The sequence below is a fragment of the Vicugna pacos genome, chromosome 11 (assembly GCF_048564905.1).
Source record: "Vicugna pacos chromosome 11, VicPac4, whole genome shotgun sequence".
Classification (NCBI taxonomy): domain Eukaryota; kingdom Metazoa; phylum Chordata; class Mammalia; order Artiodactyla; family Camelidae; genus Vicugna; species Vicugna pacos.
Window position 1 is genome coordinate 28,228,003 of NC_132997.1, and position 21,534 is coordinate 28,249,536.

The following is a 21,534-nucleotide window of genomic DNA, read 5'->3' on the forward strand; positions in this document are numbered from 1 at the left end:
TGTCTTTAGGCTCTGACAGCGCTCATCGATTTGTCCTGGATGGCTCCCCAGTTGTACTGGTGTATCAGAAATTTTATATTATTTATGTTGATGCCAGTAATTTTTTTTTGTCAGATAGGCAAAAAATTCAATATTTTTCCAATGGATTCTGTGATTCACTTTTCTTCACTAGCTGATTTTTCAAATGTTCCAAGAGCCTATTTGTTATAATCTATTGCTTCTACTAGAAATCCATTCCTTCCTATTTCATGACTTACTGTTTTGGGTATGGTCTGAAATTTCTTTTGGTTACAATTTGCTGGATGCCAGTACAATTTCTGTTAATTTCTTTGCTTCTATTTGTCACTATTGTTTTATATTTCATTGGTTTGTATCTAGACTTTCCTTCAGTTTTTTAACAGATAAATTTAAAGATAAGAGAAGACAATCTCTTTCATATATGTCCAAATAACAAACATGTAATTATGTTCTTAAATAGTTTCCAGTTGTGTTTATCATGACAAATTTAAGTTTTCATAAGCTTTGAATAAACATTTTGCAGTTTGGGGTGTTCTGGTTTCTCTTCCCTATATTGGAAAATACATTGTAGACTCCTTAAAACATTGTTTACTCATGTGGTGGGGTTTGACTGTGTGTTTTGGGGACCCTGATGAGAGCTGGGACTCTGGGTTTGGTGGTTTGCAGTCACTTCCATGTATATTCAGGTACTGTCAATATCTGGTGGGGGCCAGCTCCCGGTAGCACCTTACAGCCAGTCCTGTGCTGACCATGAGGATGCAGGAGCCCATTCTGTGGCCACCTGCTCCGAGACAGAGTGGACAGAGTGGTCTAACTGATTGCAGTAACAATATCTTATCTTTGCAAATTTCAACAACATACAACCCCCGTGAAAGCCGGAGGTCTTCCCAGACCTCGAAAGGCGGGCGCCGGGGAGCGGTTGAGGCCCGGCCTCCCCAGCCTCGTGCAATCTGCCTCTGCACCTGCGGAGGCCCTGAGCTTCTCTAGTTTCTCTTCAGAGAACCACGGGTCCTTTGGTAAATTCTGGTCACAAAATACCATCTCAACCAGGTCATTCGAATGTCCAGGCCTGTGTAATAATGAAAGTTAACTCGATTCACAGGAATTGCACCAACCGCTGTGTTCCCCGCTGGGCTTTCTGCAGGTCGGGACTGGGATGGGGTAATAAACTAGCTCGTTCCAAGTACTGATTTCACTTTTGATCATTTTCAGTTGATTCTCTTATTCTTTTTCAGGGAAACAATCATCTTGTTTGAAAATCATGGTAGTTTTGTATGTCCTTTGTCTTTTTTTTTTATCTCTGATTTCTTTCTCTGCTCTAATTGTTTTGGCTAGTGTGCAGAAAAGAGTTAAAATGGTGGGGCGTTAGGGGGCTGAAGGCCCGTCCTCGGAGAGGCCAGCTCACCAGGCTGGCCCTGGGCTGGCATCTGGGAACGTGGATTTTGGGAGCTCCCTACCGTGCCCTAAGCCGAGGAGAGTGGCTCCCTGCGCCTGCGCTGGGGGTCCAGTGTGGTTCACCTGGTCTCCTCTGGGGTCTGGGGACTGGGGACTTGCCAGGCAGGGATGCTCACGTGATCAGCCCCCAAGGACATCCCTGGGCACTGAGTGTCTGATGAGCCTTTCACACGGGGAATTGGTGCTGCGTGTCTCCCTGGGGATCCTGGAAGTGCACCTGGTTTCCTCTGGACCTCACCCCTTTTCCCTCTGGCAATTGTACTGTGTCCTCACAGCCACTCGGAAAGCGTACACAGAGCCCGCGGGGCCTCCTCGGGCATTACTGAACCCGAGGGTGTCCTGGGGACCCTGACACAGCAGACACTGTTCATGCTGGAGCCACATATCAATGGTGAGAACTGCTCCGTCCACATGCATGAAGACCAGTCGTTAGTCCACCAACTGGTACGCTTGGAAGAGTCCCACTTTCTTGCTGTTCAGCTGAAACACTGTCCTAGAGCCTGGGATCCTGTTAAAAATGCCAGGTTTGACTCCCATGCCGCAGCACCTGACAGAGGAGGTCTGGTGCGGACCATCCAGTGCCCCCGGGATGCGGACGTTTTGGTCCTCACACCTCCCCCCAGGCTTTCTCTTCTCTTGGAGGTTTCTCCCAAGAGGTTTCGCTTCTGTTCTTCTCAACTGCCCTCCCGTGCCCCACACCTGGCCTAGTCCACTGGGGTGAGGGCACGGGGCAAGGATAATTCCCTTGCCATCCAGGCTAGCCACTTTCTTTCTCCTCCAAGGTGCGCAGACCCAAAGCTGCCCAGTGTGCAGTGGTGGTTCGTGCTGCTTACACCTGCCTGGGACCCCGTCCACACCCGGCTAAGGAGCTTCAGTCAGGATCATGATGACCTGTGGGAAGTTCTTTTCAAGATTAAAGCCATGCTTACTGGTGATTAATCTGGGGGCACTGAAATGTGGTGGGGGAGATGCTTTTGACGTCAAGGGTGACCAGTAGGAAACTGGTACAATCATCTGAAAGTGAAGGAATGAGATACGCACAGAATTCGGGGCTAATTGGGACCTTGGAAGAGGAGGACACGTTTGATAAAGATGAGACTAGAGTCAGGACCTTTTCAACCATGGGGTCAGTATCGTGTTTTCAAAACCAAGAGATTCTCCCATGCTCCCCTCCCTACCTCCAGTCCACTGTGCACAGCTCAGCCAGAGCCAAGCTCTCCATCACCACTTCACGTCGTCAATTCCCTATTCAGTGTCTGGTGAGTGGTCTCCACTTGCCTCCCTCATCAAAGCTGATGTTCAGATACCTGAATGGGGCACACTCACCTGTGTGTAACTCCTCAATATGATATTTAAACATCCTACTGTGATGCTTACACGTAGCATGTGTGCACACACACACACTGCCTCCAACAGACAGTTTCTTCTCATGTTTCTCCCACGTGTCACCCTTTCCTCTTTTCTTTTCCCGTTGAAGTGTAGTCAGTGTACAATGTTACGTCTTTTTTCTTTTCTTTTCTTCCTTCCTTTCTTTCTCTCTTTCTTTCTTTTTCTTATTGAAGTATACTCTTTCCTCTTTCATGTAGTTATCCCTCTCCAGAACGCATGGCAGAGGTCTGGGCTGTTCTGAAACTGACAGAGGGTTTAGGGCTTTTTTTAAGTCACATAAGTGCTTTTGGCAGCCTTGGGGCTGTCCTCAAAGCGTCCCAAGAGCATGTGTGAGCTGAGTGTAGCTAAGCTGGAGGAGAGTAGGGTGAGGTCATACATGGCTGACTTGAGGCTGTGCTAACCCACCAAAGCCTGTCCTTTGAGCAATTCCAGGCTGACCCAGGGAGGTCCAATTACATTCAGCAGTCAACAGAGTGAATTTAAATATAATATAGGGGGAAGGGTAGAGCTCAGTTGTAGAGTGCATGACTAGCATGCATGAGTTCCTGGGTTCAAATTCCCCAGTTCCTCTATTGGAAAAATAAATAAATAAACTTAATTACCACCCTCCTTCCCTCCCCCAAAGATAGTACATGTAAAGGGCAGGGACAGAGACTTGTATGTGTTGGCCAAATCCTGTTTCCCTTTACTCCTCCTGGCCTGCATCTCCAGGCTCCCTTGTAGAGAGACGGGGTCACGGAATTGGGTTCTGACCAATAGGATGTGAGCAGAAGGGATGAACGCCATCTCCAGGTCCTTTCTCTGACTGTGGTTTGTACAGTTTAGTGCCAGCCCTCATACTCAATGTCTTAGAGTCAGCAGAGAGCAGTGTATATGTGTAAATCCTTGGTACCTCGGGCCTGGATGCCAGGAGTCCTCACCAGCAAGGCAGCAGAGCATGGGGGTCAGAGCCAGTCTTCCTGGTTTCATATCCTACCTTCCCCGTATAAGCTGTGTGAACTTAGACAGGTCAATCACCCTCTCTGTGACTCAATTTTCCATCATTTTTCAGTTTTCTTCATATAGATCTTGGCCCTATTTTGTTAGACTTACACCCCAGTATTTCATTTTTGGGGTGCTAATATGAATGGCAATGGGTTTGGTTTTTAGTCTCAAATTCCACTTGTTCGTAACTGGCACATAGAAAGGCATTCGACTCTTGTACATTAATCCTATATCCGGCAACCTCACTGTCATTGTGTATTAGCTCCAGGAGTTTTGTTGTTGTGTCATCAATTCTTACAGATTTCTACACAATCATGTCATTTGCGAATAAAGACAGTTTGATTTCTTCCTTCTCAGTCTTATACCTTTGATCTCCATTTCTTACTACGTGAGCTCGGACTTCCAGTACAACACTGGAAAGGAGTGGTGAGAAGGGAGCCATTATTTTTTAAATGGAGGCAATAATCAGATCTACCCAGTAGGATTCTTTCAAGACTTAAGGAATTAGTGCACGTAAAGTGCTTCCATGAGATGTGAAACAGTGTTGTTACGTAAGTGCTACGTAAACTTAGTGCTACGTAAACTTAGTGTTACTTAAGAGCTACGTAAACTTAGTGCTATGTAACTTAGTGTTAGGTAATTGCTACATAAGCATTTGATAAAGAAGTAAATTACTTAGTGCTCCCTCTGTGTCGGTGACCCCAGACGGGTCAAGTGACCTCTCCACCATGAAACATTTCAGGCAGGATGCTCAGGTCAGGTGAGAGAGCTGGCATCTGGGGACAAGGGAGTTAGACCCAATAAGCTATCATTAGCATAGTTACTTTTCCTGATCAACAGGTATCTTGCCAGACCTGCATCACAAGGCCAAGAAATGAGACAGGCTCATTATAAAAGCTCTCCATTGTTTCCAATTTAATTACAGCTGACAGTGGAAGCCACAGCGCCTTTCCTCACTTTGCTTGTTGTGGTTACACCAGGGCGCTCCGGTTCACCTGAAGCCATAGGCTTAACACACACTGGAGTCGCCCCTTCCTTGGCAAAGACAACCCCGAGGTTGCTCGGGGGCCATGTCCATGCTTGTCCCACCCAGCAGGAGCTCCAGGGCCACAGGAGGAGGCACGGAGGGGATGAGGGCTGAGTCTCGGAGGGGGTGGCCCCCAGACTGCTCTCAGACTTCTGCAAGTGGTGGTGGTGGTGGGAGTGGTGCTTGGCGACCAAGAGCTCGGGGCTTCTCTGCAGCATCCGAGGAAAGAGGTCCTCTCTGGAGCTCTCCTGTCAAGAACCTGGGCCCCGAGCACCGCCTCCAGTCTCCGCCTTGGAAACACAGCTCTTCTAAGCAAATCCATCTTGGACGGAGAGAGAGATGCCTTGGCCTGACCTCGGACCGTGGGCTTATTTCTGGATTCACCCCTCAGCTTTCTTTCTGATCTTGGAGTAGCTGTTCAACTTCCCCGGGCTTTTCTTACCTGTCTCGAAGTCCCTCAGCCACAGCGAGGGGCTGACTGCCCAGGAGTGGCTTGTCGCGCTGATAGAGGGAGAGTATTGCCAGTCCCCCTCCTCCCCCTCCCTCCCTCCCCAACAGTGGACCCAGTTCATCTTTGGACCACAGTCCAGAGATTTGGAAAGTGACTGAAAAGTCCTACTTACTTAACAAAAAGTCTTTAGAAAGGACTCACCGATGAAGCAGTGGGATCTTTAGATATTCTTTGCACCCTGTCCTTAATTTTCATTGTCACTGGGCAGTCATCACCGGGGCAGGATGTGCCATCCCTGTTTCTGGAAGACTTAGAGGGCGAATAAATAAGAATTTTTATGTGTAGAGCTGCAGAGGATCCAGCAAGAGCTCTTTGAGAGTATTAGTTATCATGCGGTTCCCTGAAGGCAGCAGCGATGTTTGGCTGTTTAGCAGGAGTGTGACCAGGAACAAACGGCTGCAGCCTTTTCACTGGGAAAAAAAAATCCTGCCCTAGATCCCGTGACACCTCAAGTGCCTGCTGAGCCTTCCTAGTAAAGCTCCTTCCCGAAACCTTGGGAACAGTACTTAATTCACCCGCAGGAGAGAGGAGAAGGTGGGTGCTCTGTGTAGTGCTTGATGATGGGAGGGGAAAGGCTGGTCTTCATGGGCCCTGTGCAGACCCCCACCCTGGGGAAAGCTGACATGCAGTCACCTTGTACCGTGGACGGCTTCTGTCGACAGCACAGACTAACGTCCACTTCGAGAGCACCCTCTGCCCCGGCCTGGGGGAGGAGCAGGGTCACAGCCAAACGTCAGAGGAGACCCGCTGCTCACTGGGGCCTGCAGTGTGTGGAGGGCCTGGCATGTTCCTGCTGCGCGATGTGTGGGTCGGTGCATGTCCTGCACCGCGCCTGGTGCTCGATTGATGCTCGGTAAAGGGGTTTGCTGTTTGAGGCTCTAAGAGCCCCGGCCGGAATCCACAGGGAAGTTCAAGGATGTGATTCAGGGGAGAGCTGCTTGGGGCCCAGAGAGGGTGGGAGGTGGATGCCCCCAGGAGAAATCTGCTCTGCTGCTGGGGAGTGACCCTTCCATCCCTGTCCCTAGGCATGGTGACCTGTTTCACCACACCTCTCCAGCTCATCAGAGTGGAGGAAGCAGATGGCAGGCACTTACCTCTGCCACCAAGTCCAAGGGTGGCTTTTCCCAGGTTTTGAATTATGGACTTCAAAACTAGGTGTAAGACTCAGTGAAGACTTTGACCACTTTGAACATTGCCAGAGATGGACATGGGTTGGGGGAGTAGACTCAGGCTTAGGGTGGGTGAATTGAGGACCTGAGATGGGGGAGGGGTCAGCCAAAAGACAGCAAGGGGGAGGGGTGGTAGGGGAAGGAAGGAGGCAGTCATTTCAGACCATTTTGAGGGCTTCTTTCCTGCTGCTGATGCAGAGCGGAGAGGACATGCCAGCCACCACTGGACTGACCCAGTGGGCTCTCTTGGTGTGCGGCCACCTCCCACCGGATGACAGTGCAGGAGTGTGGCAGGGAGCCAATGTGCAATTCTTGGTTTGCCCATCATTACTGCAGAGTCAAAGAACTGAGCAGCTCAGCCTCTGGGAGACCAGCCCAATTCACAAATGTAGCTCCAGCTGGGTGTGGAGGCTGAGTGATGTGGAGGCTGAGTGATGTGGTGTCAAGTGGCCAACGATAGTGCCACCTCTGGATTTGTGGCTACAGAGGAGAAACACACTCTGCTCAGGAGGGAGACAGGCCAGACTAAATCGAGGTCTAGTCACTTAACTCTCGTGGGGCCTGGAGAAAATCTCCAATTGTCAGAGTCCCCGTTTGTCAAAGAAAGAAAGAAAAAAATCCCGTTGCCAATGTGCGTGCTCAGGGTGGCAGGGAGGGGTCGGTGGCTTTTATGATGGGGGAGAGCTCCTGATTCTGTATCTTTGTGGCTCCTCCAAGCAAGAAACCAACCCTCCCATGTGGTAAGCCTCTGAGAGACACACTGTCAGAGGCAGAAGGCACTCACATTTGCATGTGCCAAATGCTGGGAAAGCTGCGCTGTAAATTGGAAACAGCCTTGCAGTGAAGCGTGACTAATTGTGTCACTCAGGGAAGTCGTGGAAGCTCCTCCGTGTTGTCTGGATGACTGTGTAAAAGGGAATTTTCAGATGCCAAGTGTGACATACTGTAGCTTCATCTCTGTGGTCTATGCCGCGGGAGGTGTGGTGTCTGCACGCTCCTGTTCATGATCCCTGAGGGCTGATGGGGCAGGGGAGGGCCCAGGGCTGCGCTCTCCAGTGCACTCCCTCTTCAGCCTGGACAAAAGCTTCAGAGTTTCCTGTTCTTGAGAAGATTCTGTGATGGCAGCGTTTTTTTGTTCCCTCGGGTGACATAAGCCAGTGCAGGGCTGGCTGGGTGGCCATCTTGGTGGCTGGGTAGCAGGTGTGGAGAGAGGATGGCTGCAGGGCTGAGAACACAGCCTTTGAACTCAGACCCCCTTCCGCATCCCCGGAAACATGCCTTCCTGCCAATGTCCCTCTGTCTCCCAAGAGGCCCCTACCCAGGCTTGTCCATTTTCAACATGACTTCTCCCCAGGCTGCTGCCTCATCTTGTCCTCATACTGGAGGAAAGATAGCTGTCCAGCCCACAACTGCTTGGTGTGTTTTTGAATATCCAGATCTAACGCCATGCTAAATCAAAGAAGTGTACTTTGGTCCTAAGAAACCAGAAACGTTGCCTCTCTATTCCCTTCCTGCTTTTCTCAAAGCTTAGGGAGCCCCCGCGTGTGCCAGGGAGGTGTGTCACACACCTGGGCATCCGGCTGGTCAAGTCCTGCGGGCGCATCTGGGTGGAGAGCACGTGGCCCTGCCACCGCCTTGTGGGAAATGTGACTGCCGGGCGGGCGGGGCTGCTCCGCCTCAGGGCCCCTGTGAAGTTCACAGGGCAAGGCTGAGCCCACGTTCCTGGGACAGTGGTCTCCCCCTGCATGAGACTGCCTCGGGCACCTGGCCCGGGCCAGCCCGGGAGGTTGCCTCATCCCAGCCTCTCGTGGATTCTGGCTGAACCCCCATCTCTCCTAAAGCTCATTGCCTGGAACAGACACCATTTGGAGCCAACCTAGACTTTTTCAAGCACCGACTTTGCGCCAGGGACTCACCCATGCGCGCTCCTCACTTCCTGACAGTTTCTCTGCCAGGGAGACACTCGTAGGCTCACTTTATGGCGCAGAAGCTGACGCTCCCACAAGCACAGGACCTGCTCAGAGCCACGTGGCTGCTGGGACGAGCCCAGCTCAGCCGGCCCTGGGCCCACCTCCCCCAGCGCACTGCCCTGCACACAGGCCCCCGGCCGGCGCTCCGGGGCGCGGCAGCCGGCTGCCGAGTGAACGCACACACGGGAACCGGTGCCTCCACAGCCCGGAGGGTATTGCCAGAGCCGCTCCCAGACTCGTGGCTCCTTCCTCTTCTTTCTGTTTTTCAAATCTGCGGCCAACGGTCCTCACCCCTAGAATCAGTGCCATTGGGGAATTTTTCTGCTCCAGGCTGTTTGCATGAATAAAATAGAAATAATAAAAGTCACCTCAGGATTCTGAAAATTATGGGGCATTAATGTCCAGAAAATATTTACTGCTTTGGAAAATCTATTAATTGAAGGGCTTTTTATGCTAAGGAAAGGAAAATGCACAAAAGCCCCCAAACCCCACAAGCTGTGTGCCTGATTTCAGAAGGGCACTGTAGGATAGAAAAACAGCCACCGAGTTCAACCAGGGCTTAACCGAGCCTCTCATTATGGGAGAAAACCCTGGATTTCACTGACTTCGTCCTTGCAAAGCTTGGTGAGTTCATGACAAGTCCTGCAGCCAATGAGATTCCACGCTGGTAGCATTACATCACGAAGGCAAAGGCTCATTGGTTGTCTGGCCTCTGAGGCCCACCCCCAAGCTGCTGGCTCCGTGTGAAACTTGCCTGGGTGGGGGAGACAGCGCCTCCCACGGTGACGCTCTGCGCAGCTTCCAGCGCTGAGCGTTATCTGTTTCCAGAGACCGTTGTGTTGTCTTTCTCCTGCACAGACGGGGCTGCTGTGTGTACATTAGGGCCGCTGAGAGTGCCTTCTCGAGTGCTCGGCAAGCGGGCTCCCCTGCTCCTGTGGTGGTGTCTCTAGTGTCACCGAGGGGCAGTGACTGGGGTTTAGGATCCGTTTACCTCTAGAAGTGCAGACTCCTGCGGTGAAGACTGCCGCCCTCCCGGGGCCTGCCCCAGGTGGGAAGAGCGCAGAAGGCTGCGCTCAGAGCAAGGGGTGTGGCGTCTGGCCTGGTGGGAAACTCAGGAGGGAGGGCTTTTTTCCTGCTCCAGGAAAGCATTTCCAGCTGGGATGGAATCATCTTTATCTGGGAAGGGTCTCGTTAGAACTGGGAAGAGGGGCTTGCCTGATGTTTTCACGTGTTTGAAGTCAGACGGCAGTAAGACTTGCAGAGGGGAAGAAACTCAAGGCCACAGACGGATGGGCTCTCTTTTCCCCTTGTGTTGGGACGTGAGAGAAAGACGGTTGGATGTGAAGCCGGGAGAGCTGGATGCGTGGCTTTGGGCAAAGGCTCTTAGGGCCTTGACTATCCCAGATAGAACGTATCTTATTACATGGCTGATATGAGAACAAAATTAAGTAATCTGAGCTCCAGAGTTTACGCTCTTAATCACTAAAGGAGGAACGTAGTACTGAGTTAAGAGAAAAGCCAGCCTGGAGAGATGGTTTTCATTCTGCTGGTTTTAAATTCTGGAACTAAATATCACAGGAGTTGTCAGAGATGGCAAATGTGGGTTGCCCTAACTCCAGGATTCCTTTCATATATTTGTGAAATTTTTGGCGCTGACTCTCAGTAGAATTGCGGTTTAGAGCAGACGAGTTAAATTGTTTTGGTAAGGGTAGGCTAGCTGCTCGAATGAACATCTAATTTCAGTGGCTTAACAAAACAAAAATAAAAGCCTATTTCTGTCTTACTCTGTAGTCCAGCGTGTGTGTGCGTGTGTGTGTATGTGTGTGTGTGTGTGCGCGCTGGCCAGGCCCCTTCTGTCTGGGGCTCTCTGCACTCCCTGGGCCTCTGAGTCCTGCACCAGCTCCACTGCATATGGCCAACTGGTGAGGGAAGAGGGTAGTAACAAGAATGGTTAGGAGATGTTTTAGGGGCCAGGCCTGGAATCTTTCTGGTCATCAAACATCTGTCTCATTCTTTCTCCCACACTCATTCCTTCTCAAGGGTAACACGGCTTAACCCCGCCCAGACTCTGCGTCCAGGTCAGTAGTCACACTCCAGTGATGTGCAGTCTCCCCATCTGTGTACAAGTGGCCACTCCCAGTCTGACACCCTGAGAACTGAGATGATGCATGTCCTTCCCTCCCCAGCCTCCACCATGTCCTCATGAGCCGCATGTACGCTGGTGGGATGGGAACAGGATAACCACAGTACAAGGTCACACCCACCAAGGTGAACAGCGGTGGGCATATAGAACCGGGCACAAGTTGAAGAGGGGTGGGCACACAGCATATTTGAACTTCTGCTGGGCAGACATTGTGAAGACCTCCCCCCTCCATTCTTGAATAGGCCATTGCATTAGTTACCTATTGTTCTATAGCAAATATCTCAAACCTTAGCTGTCTTTCCCTTGGTATATATTCTTGCCTCCTTTGTTATAGGTTAATTGACCATGTAACTGTGGATTTATTTCCATTCCATTCTGTTCCATTGATCTGTGTGTCCGTTTTTGTGCCAAAATCAATACCACATTGTTTTGATTACTGTAGCTTTGTAGTATAGTTTAAAATCAAGTTACGTGATACCTCCAGCTTTTTTCTTCTTTCTCAAGGTTGTTTTGGCTCTTCAGGGTCTTTTGTGTTTCCATACAAATTTTGCAATGATTTGTTCTGATTCTGTGAAAAGTGCCATTGTTATGCTGTTGGGGGATTGCATTAAATCTGTAGACTGCCTAGGGTAGTATGGTCATTTTAGCAATATTTCTTCTTCCAATCCATGAGTATGGTATATCTTTCCATTTGTGTTGGCTTCAATTCCTTTCATCAATGTCTTACAGTTTTTCAAATAAAGGTCTTTTACCTCTTTGGTTAGATTTACTTCTAGGTATTTTATTTATTTTTTTTGATGCAATTGTAAATGGGATTGCTTTCATAACTCCTCTTTCTGACAGTTTGTTGTTAGCATTTAGAAACACATAGATTTCTGTATATTAATTTTGTGTCTTGCAAATTTACTGAATTCTGAATTCATTTATTACTTCTAATAGTTTTCAGGTGTCCTTAGGATTTCCCATATATAGTGTCATGTCACCTGCAAACAGTGACCATTTTACTTCTTCCTTTTCAATTTGGATTCCTTTTATTTCATTTCCTTGTCTTATTACTGTGGCTAGGACTTCCAATACTACATTGAATAAAAGTGTCAAGGGTAGGTATTCTTGTCTTGTTCCTGTCTTAGAGGAAATGCTTTTCACTGCTGAATACGATGGTGGCTTTCAGTTTGTCGTACATGCCTTTTATTATGTTGAGTTATTTCTTCTATACCAACTTTGTTGGGAATTTTTATTATAAATGGATTTAGATTTTTTTCAAAAGCTTTTTCTGTGTCTATTGAGATGATCATATGGTTTTCATTCTCCAATTTGTTAGTGTGGTGTATCACATGGATTGATTTGTGGACATTAAACCATCCTTGCCTCCCTGGAATAAATTCCACTTGATCATGATGGCTGATCCTTTTAATGTATTGTTGAATTCAGTTTGCTAACTAATACAGTTGACCCTTGAACAACACAGGTTTGAACTGCCTGGGTCCACTTATATATGGATTCATTTTTAATAAGTTGGTATTATGGTACCACATGATGCTCAGTTGATTGAATTATACACAGCTTTTTGACCACACAAGGGGTTGGTGGCCCCAATTCCCGTGTTGTTCAAGGGTCAACTGTTTTGTTTTTTAAAGGATTTTTGTATTGATGGTCACCAGTGATATTGGCCTATATGTGGCATCTTTTTCTGGTTTTGGTATCAGGGTGATGCTGGCCTCATGGAATGAGTTCAGAAGTATTCCTTCTGTGATTTTTTGGAATAGTTTGAGAAGGATCAGTGTTAACTCTTATTTAAATGTTTGGTAGAATTCACCTGTGAAAACACCCAGTCCTGAACTTTTTTGTTGTTGTTGGGATGTTTTTTTTTTTTTCAACTGATTCAATTTCATTACTGGTAATTGATCTGTTGATATTTTATATTTCTTCCTGATTCAGTCTTGGGAGATTGTGCATATCTAGGGATTTGTCCATTTCCTCTAGATTATCCATTTTATTGACATAAACTTGTTCAGAGTAATCTCTTATGATCCTTTGTATTTTTGTGGTGTCAGTTGTACTTTCTCCTTTTTCATTTCTGATTTTATTGATTTTGGTCCTCTCTCTTTTTTCTTGATGAGTTTGGCTATAGGTTTGTCATTTTTGTTTATCTTTTCAAAGAACCAGCCCTTAGTTTCATTGATCGTTTCTATTGATTTTTTTTAGTCTTTGTTTCATTTATCTCTACTCTGATCTTAATGATTTCTTTCCTTTTGCTAACTTTGGGTTTTGTTTATTCTCTTTTTTTAGTTCCTTTTGGTGTAAGTTTAGGTGGTTTATTTCAGTTTTTTGTTTGTTTCCTGAAATAGGCTTGTATTGCTATAATATAAACTTTTCTCTTGAAACTGCTATTGCTGTATCTCATAGATTTTTGATTGTTGTGTTTTCATTTTCATATGGCCAGGTGTTTTTTGATTTCCTCTTTGATTTCTTCAGTGACTCATTGTTTAGTAGCATATTGTTGAGCCTCCACATGTTTGTGTTCTTTAGTTTTTTCTTGTCATTGATTTCTAGTCTCATAACACTGTGGCTGGAAAAGTTACTTGATATGATTTCAATCGTCTTCAATTTATTGAGACTTGTTTTGTAGCCTAGCATGTAATATATCCTCTAGGATGTTTCATGTGCACTTAAAAAGAATATGTATTCTGTGCTTTTGGATTGAATATTCTATAAACATCTATTAAGTCCATCTGATCTAATATATCATTTAAGGACATAGTTTCCTTATTGATTTTCTGTCTGGATGATCTGTCCATTGATCCATTAACATGTTAATGTCCCTTATTATGATTATGTTACTGTCAATTTCTCCATTAATGCCTGTAAACATTTGTTTTATGTATTTAGGTGCTCTTATGTGGGGTACATATATATTTACAGTTGTTATATCTTCTTGGATTGGTCCCTTTATCATTATGTAATGTCCTTCTTTGTCTCTTGTAACAGTCTTTGTTTTAAAGTCTCTTTTGTCTGTTGTAAGTATTGCTACTCTACCTTTCTTTGTGTTTCCATTTGCATGGAATACCATTTTTCCATCATCTTACTTTCAGTCTGTGTGTGTCTTTTAATCTGAAATGAGTCTCTTGTAAGGCAGCATGTATATGGTTTATTTTTTTAAATCTCTTCAGCCACTCTATGTCTTTTTATTGAAACATTTCATCCATTTACATTTAATTATTGATAGGTATGCACTTATTGCCATCTTGTAAATTTTTTTCAGTTTTTTTGTAGTTCTTTTTTATCCTTTTTTCTTTATCCCTTCTTTTGCTCTCTTCCTTTGTGATTTAAGGGCTTTCTTTAGTGTTATGCATGGATTCCTTTCTCTTTTCGTGTGTGTCTCATACATTTTTGGTTTGTGCATACCATATCTATCTATCTATACACATTTATGGATCATATATAACTAAATATATAATTATTTTAATTTGCTTATCACTTAGGTCTGAATGTATTCCAACATTCCCTACATTTTTACAGTGCCCCATGCTTAATGTTTTTGACATCATAGTGTACATCTTTTTGTTTTGTGTATCTCTTAGCTACTTATTGTGGCTATAGATGATTTTATTACTTTTGTCTTTTAACCATCCTAGTAACTTTATAAGTGGTTGATCTACTATCTTTACTACATGCATATGTTTTTAAATGCAATGTTTCCTTTTGTAATTTTCATATTTATAGTAGTCCATTCTTTTTCACTTAGGTAGTCCCTTTAACATTTATTGTAAAACTGGTTTAATGGTGCTGAACTCTTTTAGCTTCTGTCTTTTGGTAAAACTCTTCACCTGTCTTCCAAATCTGAATGGCAGCATTGCCTGATAGAGTGTTCTTGTCTACTGTTTTTTTCCTTACATCACTTTATCTACCACTTCCTTCTGGCCTGCAGATTTTCTGCTGAAAACTCAGGTAATGGCCTTATATGCAACTAGTTGCTTTTCTCTTTAGTTTTTGCTTTTTTAAATTGCAATGTGTCTTGGTGTGGTTCTCTCCGGGTTGATCCTGTTTGGGACTCTCTGTGATTCCTGGACCTTGATGTCTGCTTCCTTTCCTTGGTCAGGGAATATTTTAGCTATTACTTCTTCAAATAAGTCCCCTGCCCCTTTCTTTTTCTCTACTCCTAGGACCCCTATAGTATGAATGTCAGCATGCTTGATATTGCTCTCTCTTAAGGTCTCATTTTAAAAAAATTCTTTTTTCTTTTTCTTTTTTGTTTCATTTGAGTGATTTCCACTACTATGTTTTCCAGTTTGCTGATCTGTTCCTCTGTATCATCTAATCTACTATTGATTCCTTCTATTGTACTTTTTATTGCAGTTATTATACTCTTCAGTTCTGTTTGTTTCCTCTATATTTTCTAACTCTTTATTGATATTATCATTGTTTTCATTTATTCTTTTCCTGAATTCGTTGAGCATCTTTATGATCATTACCTTGAACTTTTTATCAGGTAGATTGCCTATCTCCACTTCTCTTATTCTTCTGGAGTTTTGTCTTGTTTCCTTGTTTGGAACATGTTTTTCTGTCTCCTTAGTTTGCCTGATTCTGTTTCTATATATTAGGTAGGTCTGGTATGTTTCCCTATCTTGTAGAAGTGGCCTTATGTAGGAGACATCCTATGGGGCCCAGTAGCACACTTCCCATGGTTACTGGAGCTATATGTTCTAGGAGTGTCCCCTAGGTGGGCTGCATGTGCCCTTCTTTTGTGGCCAGGCCAACCACTGTGGGTGTGCTGGTAGGTTGGGCCATGACCTGGCCCTGTTGGATGCTAGTCCTTTCTTCATGGGTTGGGCTCACTGGTAGGTGGGCCAGGGCCTGGGGTGGCTGGCAAAGTGCCCAGGGACCCCAGGGCTGGTGTCAGCTTGCTGGTGGATGGATAAGGCCTTGGTGCTAATAAGCTAGACAGAGGCTTTCAAGTGGTGTCTGCTAGCACCAGTGTCCTTGTGGTAGAATGAGCTCCCCCAAATGGCTGCCACCAGTGTCTATGTCCCCATGGGGAGTCCCAGTTGCCTCCTGCCCTACTGAGAGCATCTCCAAGATCAGCAAGAGGGTCTGACCCAGGCTCTGTCCAAATTACTGCCTCTGCACTGGGACTTGGAAGGTGTGAGACTTTGTTTGTACCCTTTAAGGGGGGCACAGTCTCTATTTTCCATAACCCTTTGGCTTGCCTGTATGCAAGCACTTCTGGTCTTCAAAGCCAAATGTTCTGGGGGCTTATCTTCCTGGTGCAGAATCTCCAAGCTGGGGAGCCCATTGTGGGGCTCAGATCCCTCACTCCTTGGGTAGAATCTCTAAAACTGTGATTATCCTCCCATTTGTGGGTTTCCTACCTGGGGCTGTGGGTCTTAACTATACAACGACTCTGCCTCTCCTACCTGTTCCATTGTGGTTTCTTCTTTACATCTTTAATTGTGGAAAAATCTTTTCTGCTAGCCTTCAGATCTTTCTCATAGATAATGGTTCTGTTAATAGTTGCACCCCTGGTGTGCCTGAGGGAGGAAATGAGCTCAGGGGTTCCTACTCTGCCATCTTGGCAACTCCTCCCATCATTCTTAATTGCCAGCAATTTCAGGAACATTGGTCTGTATCATGAAAAATGTCTTTTTTGTCTACATAGCTTGTGAACTTGGGCAAGATATTGTCCATCCATGGGCCCCAATTTCCTTCCATGTGAAATGGGGAGTTAGAAATAGATGGCTGAATTTCCTTTCAGCTGTGATTGTCTGTGAGTCTATGTTGTGCCTGCCCCCAGGGTGGCAGGAACACCTGTCATGTAGCGTTTGAGAACAACATTAGAGGAATACTCAGGAAGGCGTGAGATGTTTCTGGACGCTTTTCCATTGGAGTCCAAATGAAAGGGACTTGTCAGGAAGACCCCTAAGAAGTCTCAATTGGTTGTTGAGCTGGTATCCTGACGTACCCATGAGCATGGCCAGACTCTTTTTGGGAAAATTCAGATTCACCCAATGACTCTCTTAATCCTCACCGGGACCTGTGAAGGGCCCAGGCACTCTGCACACAAGAACTACAGGTGCAGAGGCTGAGCTCCTTGTGCAGAGCTGGACTCCCACCTCGTGGGATCTCGAGGCCCTTAAAAAGGGCAGAGGTGATAGCCCTGCAGAAAAGGGATTGGCTGTTTGGGGGTCCCTGCTAGTCCTGGTGTTTCTTTTTTTTGTCTACTGTGGGAGCCCTATAAGGCACAATGCCTGCTATAACCAGCATCACCCTGCCTCCCTGCTCAGTCCCTGCTTGTGGAAGGAAGCAGTTTCAAGCTGGTTGCTGTGTGCATGTGGGACATGACCCACACACTGGCCTTGAGGCTCTGCCAGGAGACGGGGACAGCCACATCAGGCAGCTGGCCTCTGATGGGACCTCCTTCTCAGGGCAGCCTGAGTGCTGCTTGGGCTTTCAAAGTCACACTGTGACTGTTCAGAATCATGCACAGGTCGAGGGAAGGCGGGCTCCCCCAGCTTTCCAACCTCAGCTTCCTCTTCCAAACCTGGGTCCTTACATTTTCTGATCATGTCAGCAGAAAGGTTTTGAGCATGTACTCCCAAAGTAGGTATGCATTTCATTTTCTCCATACACAGCTGTGTTAGTATATGTTGTATGCTAAAACTGTATGCAAAATAAAGACTAAAGTGATGAATTAAATAATATTTTGAAATAACATTTATTAAGAGTTGAAAAACATTTTTTCCTCAGTGAGGGAAAGTGTTTGAATATCTTTTATTTTCATTTGACATTTTGGCTCCACTCTGAGTGATGGGGTGATTCAAAGGCCCAGGTTAAGTCCAGTTTATTTGGATACTTGGGTTTAATGGCTGCCACACATAAAGAAGATACACTGGGTCCAAGTGGAAGCCACTCATGGTTGATGGTATGTACTAGGCCTTCACTAAGCCTTATTACCCATCTTTCAGTTATATCTACTGATTATACAAGGGTCCCCACTGCAATCTGGTAGCTAAATTCCTACCTTTCTTGCATTGATCATCGAAGTTCTTAAAACTGATTGAATTGCTTTTACGTATGTGTTGTTTAGAAATTTTACAATAGGGTGGAGGGGATTTTTTTTAGTATCAGCTTTATTGAGATATAATTCACCTGCCAAACAATTCACCCATTTAAAGTACACAATTTAATAGGTTTTAGTGTATTCACAGAGTTGTGCAACCCTCACCACAATTGATTTAGAATCTTTTCATCACCCCAAAGAGAAACCCTGTTCCCATGGCAGCCACCCCTCCGTCCTCCCCTACCCCACGCCCTAGACAACCACTCATCTTCTTTCTTTCTCTCTGGATTTACCTACCTATTCTGGACACTCCATGTAAGTGGAAGCATACACCGTGCGGTGTTTTGTGACTGGCTTCTTTCACTTAGCATAGTGTTTTCAAGGTTCATTCATGTTACATCATGCATCATTCAATTTTATGGCCAAAAAAATTTCATTATATCGATATACCACATTTAAAAAAATCCATTATGTGCAATGGACATTTGGGTTGTTTCCACTTTTGGCTATTATGCTATGAACATTCATGTACAATCTTCTGTGTGGACACATTTTCATTTCTCATGGGCACATACCTACGAGTAGAATTGCCAGGCCATATGGTAACTTCATGTTTTATCTTTTTGGGGAAAGAACTGCCCAGCTGTTTTCCAAAGAGGCTGCACAATTTTATACTCCTCCAGCAACATATGAGGCAATTCCAGCAACATGTCCAATTTCTCCACATTTTGCCAACACTTATTAGTCTGTCTTCTTTATCATGGACACCCCGGTGGATGTGAAACTGTACCTCACTGTGGTTTTGATTTGCATTTCCCTAATGACTAATGATGTTGAATATGTTTTCCTGTGCTTATTGGGCACTTGGTTATATTGTTTGGAGAAATGCCTGTTCAAGTCTTTTGCCCACTTTTAAACTGGGTTGTTCGTCCTTTCATTGTTGAATTGTAAGCATTCTTAGTATGTCATATATCAGATATATGATTTGCAAATATGTTTCCTTATCCTTTGGGTTGTCTTTTCATTTTCTTGCTATTTCTAAAGTTTTAAAGCATACAGACAGAGGGGTTTCTGCAGCTGTCACTCTTAGATGGTTTTCAGGATTGAAGTCACATAATGAGGGAAACATTGCCAAACATCAGTTTTAAAAATGCCTCCTCCAATACACAAGTTTCTTTCTAAAAGAGTTATTTTCTCACTCCCAGTTACAACTTTATTTTTACCTTACAGACCAAGAGTATTTTAATTTTAATTTTTTTATTTTACTTTTTAAAATTGAAATTTTGTCAGGTACAAAGTGTGCCTAAGACTGTTTAAAAAATTTATTTACATAGCTTAATAATATCCACTGGCAAGCATACTGTTGGGTGCCACTTGTCATCATAGAAAATGCTAGCCAATTTGGAGCACCTTGAACAAGGAAATGGTTGGTTTGACAAGTCTTTTAAGTATCTTGCTATGAGGCAACCACTGTGGTACAAAAATTTCATGGTTGCTCAAATTGAAAGTGTGAAGTCCTTGTTTTCATAAAACTCTCCACCTCGGTGACATACAGCAGCCCTTGATACATGTGATGTCAGCCTCCACGCCTCAGTCACTTGTCTGCAAGTGAATATCAAATGAGGTGTTCTATTTGTAAACGTGACCCCATAATTTCTTCTATTAACAAAAATTGAATTCGGGCTAAAGCAGAGCTTTCTCCCAGGCTGTACCTTACACAGTCTTCCCATTAGATGCTACTTTTTTTTTTGGTTGTTGGGTGGGGGATGGTAATTAAGTTTATTTATTTATTTATTTTAGAAGAGGTACTGGGGGTTGAACCCAGGACCTCATGGATGCTAAGCATGTGCTCTATCACTTGAGCTAGACCCTCCTCTCATAAGATGCTATTTCATTAAAGATGTCATTTATTGCTGAGTACATCTTCTGCAGGACATCTTTTAGTAGCTCACACACAAAAAATAATTTTTAAGATATATTTTATTATTCACAGAGTGTAACAAATACTGTAAGCTGAGATCTGTTGGGGATATCTGTACTTTCATCTAATTGTATAATCAATCGCCTCAACTAATTAATTTGCTCTAATGCTTGCTGGCTTCAAATGCTCACCAGGATTTGAATATATTTTAATTTGTTGCCATGTTGTTGTTGCTGTTGTTTTAAATATTTCATTTCAGTCATTTTTTTCCCTCAGCAGGGGAAAAATAAGTGTTTTTCAAATATGATTTTTTTGATCTACTGCAATGAAATGAGAAACCTTGACAGAAGTTTTAAAATTTATCATTAAGTCCAGTGAGGTTTTCAAAGGCAGTGGATTAAATATTCCCTCACTTTAAACATTACTGAAGACCTGACAGAGGTCTATCCTTGCATCCAGAGTCTTGTTTAGTTTTTAAACGTCCTGCTAATCATGATGTTTTTGCATTATCATTAGCCAGTATCTCAGCATGATACACTCTTCATGGAGATTAAGAGTGACTGTAAATCCATTCTTCAGGTCATTGTCTTGATTATTTAAATATTTGTGGCTGACTTTCCTTTGGGTCTGATTAGATTGTCTCTGTTTTCACCTGTTCGCGTGGCTGATGAAGGATCTGTATCAGGGTCGGGTAGAAGGTCATCTCTGCCATTTTCTGGTCGTTCCCTGGGCTTGCATGGTTAACTTTATCCTCGCTCCATAGTCCTCTTGCAGGAATCTTCTAGGGCCATTTTGTAAGAGTGAGTCTTGACAGAACCAGACAATCTAACTGGGCAACGTCCCTACATCCCACAGCAGGAGTGAAGGAGAATCCCACGCAGGCTCTTCCAGGGTCCCTTAGGGGCCTGTGTGTGGCATCCAACCTGGGACAGTCTGAGGTACAGAAACAGAGAGCAGCTGCTTCCATCATAGAGTAAATAGCATTAAACTTCCTCTCAGTTTGTAAGATAAACATTAATTAAATATCTAACATTTCCTTCCATCCCCCGGTGGATGGCCGTGACTAGTTCTGAGGTCCACGCACCAACTCTGGAGACCATCTGCTTTAAACATTAGACCAAAGTTCCTTTTTAAGACAAACACTGCAAGCACATCTGATATATAGCTGTTTTTCAAAAAGAAAATCCAAACCTCCCCAAAGGCATGTGGGGGTAGCCCTATCTGACAGATGCATAATGTAATCGCTCGGAAACCTCATTTTTTTTTTAAACAAAATAGTCTAAATAGATAAGGGAATCTTGTGACCCTATGATAAATGAACCCATTGTGTAAAACAAATGATCAGTCCCTTTAAGTGTTTCATAGCTTGGGGCTTTTTTTAACCCCCAGGTACAGAGGGCGGGGCTAATCACTTTTCTTGGCTCAGGCCACAATGTCATCAGTTTTTTACTCAAGATCCAAACCTAGTTCCTAATTTTCATTATTCATTCCCTTTCATAGGCATTTCCCACTCCCATTTTTCTCCCTTGATAGGCAACCTTCCCTTTTTTCAATCTATATCTGCATCTGTTCTTATGATTGTAAACAAACATATCATTTATAAAATACATAGTTCATGCATAAACTGTGTATAAATATAATTTATAAGTCAGGCAGGTAGTTCTGTGTGCATGTGATTTTTAATTTACATAAATGAATGTGCTCTGTCTAGGTCTCATCCTGTTTCTTTCTTATTCAACACAATGCTCCGGAGGTCTGTCCGTGCTGCACGGGATTCCACGAGATTCCTCCTCATGCAATGTGTTGCTTCATCTAAAAATGATCACCTAGATCACCCCTGAATTTCCAACATCACAAAAAACTGAGGTGAACACCCATGCACTGATCCCC

At 44.8% G+C, this 21,534-nt stretch overlaps 1 long non-coding RNA gene across 1 annotated transcript; it reads right to left on the reverse strand.

Moving 5' to 3' along the window:
• Positions 1 to 4,771: 4,771 nt before the first annotated feature.
• On the reverse strand, positions 4,772 to 7,472 carry LOC140699722 (uncharacterized). Its single transcript, XR_012077969.1, has 3 exons — positions 7,338 to 7,472; positions 5,526 to 5,633; positions 4,772 to 5,195 (listed from the first exon to the last, which is right to left on the reverse strand). It is a non-coding gene; the product is annotated as an uncharacterized lncRNA (long non-coding RNA).
• Positions 7,473 to 21,534: the final 14,062 nt, after the last annotated feature.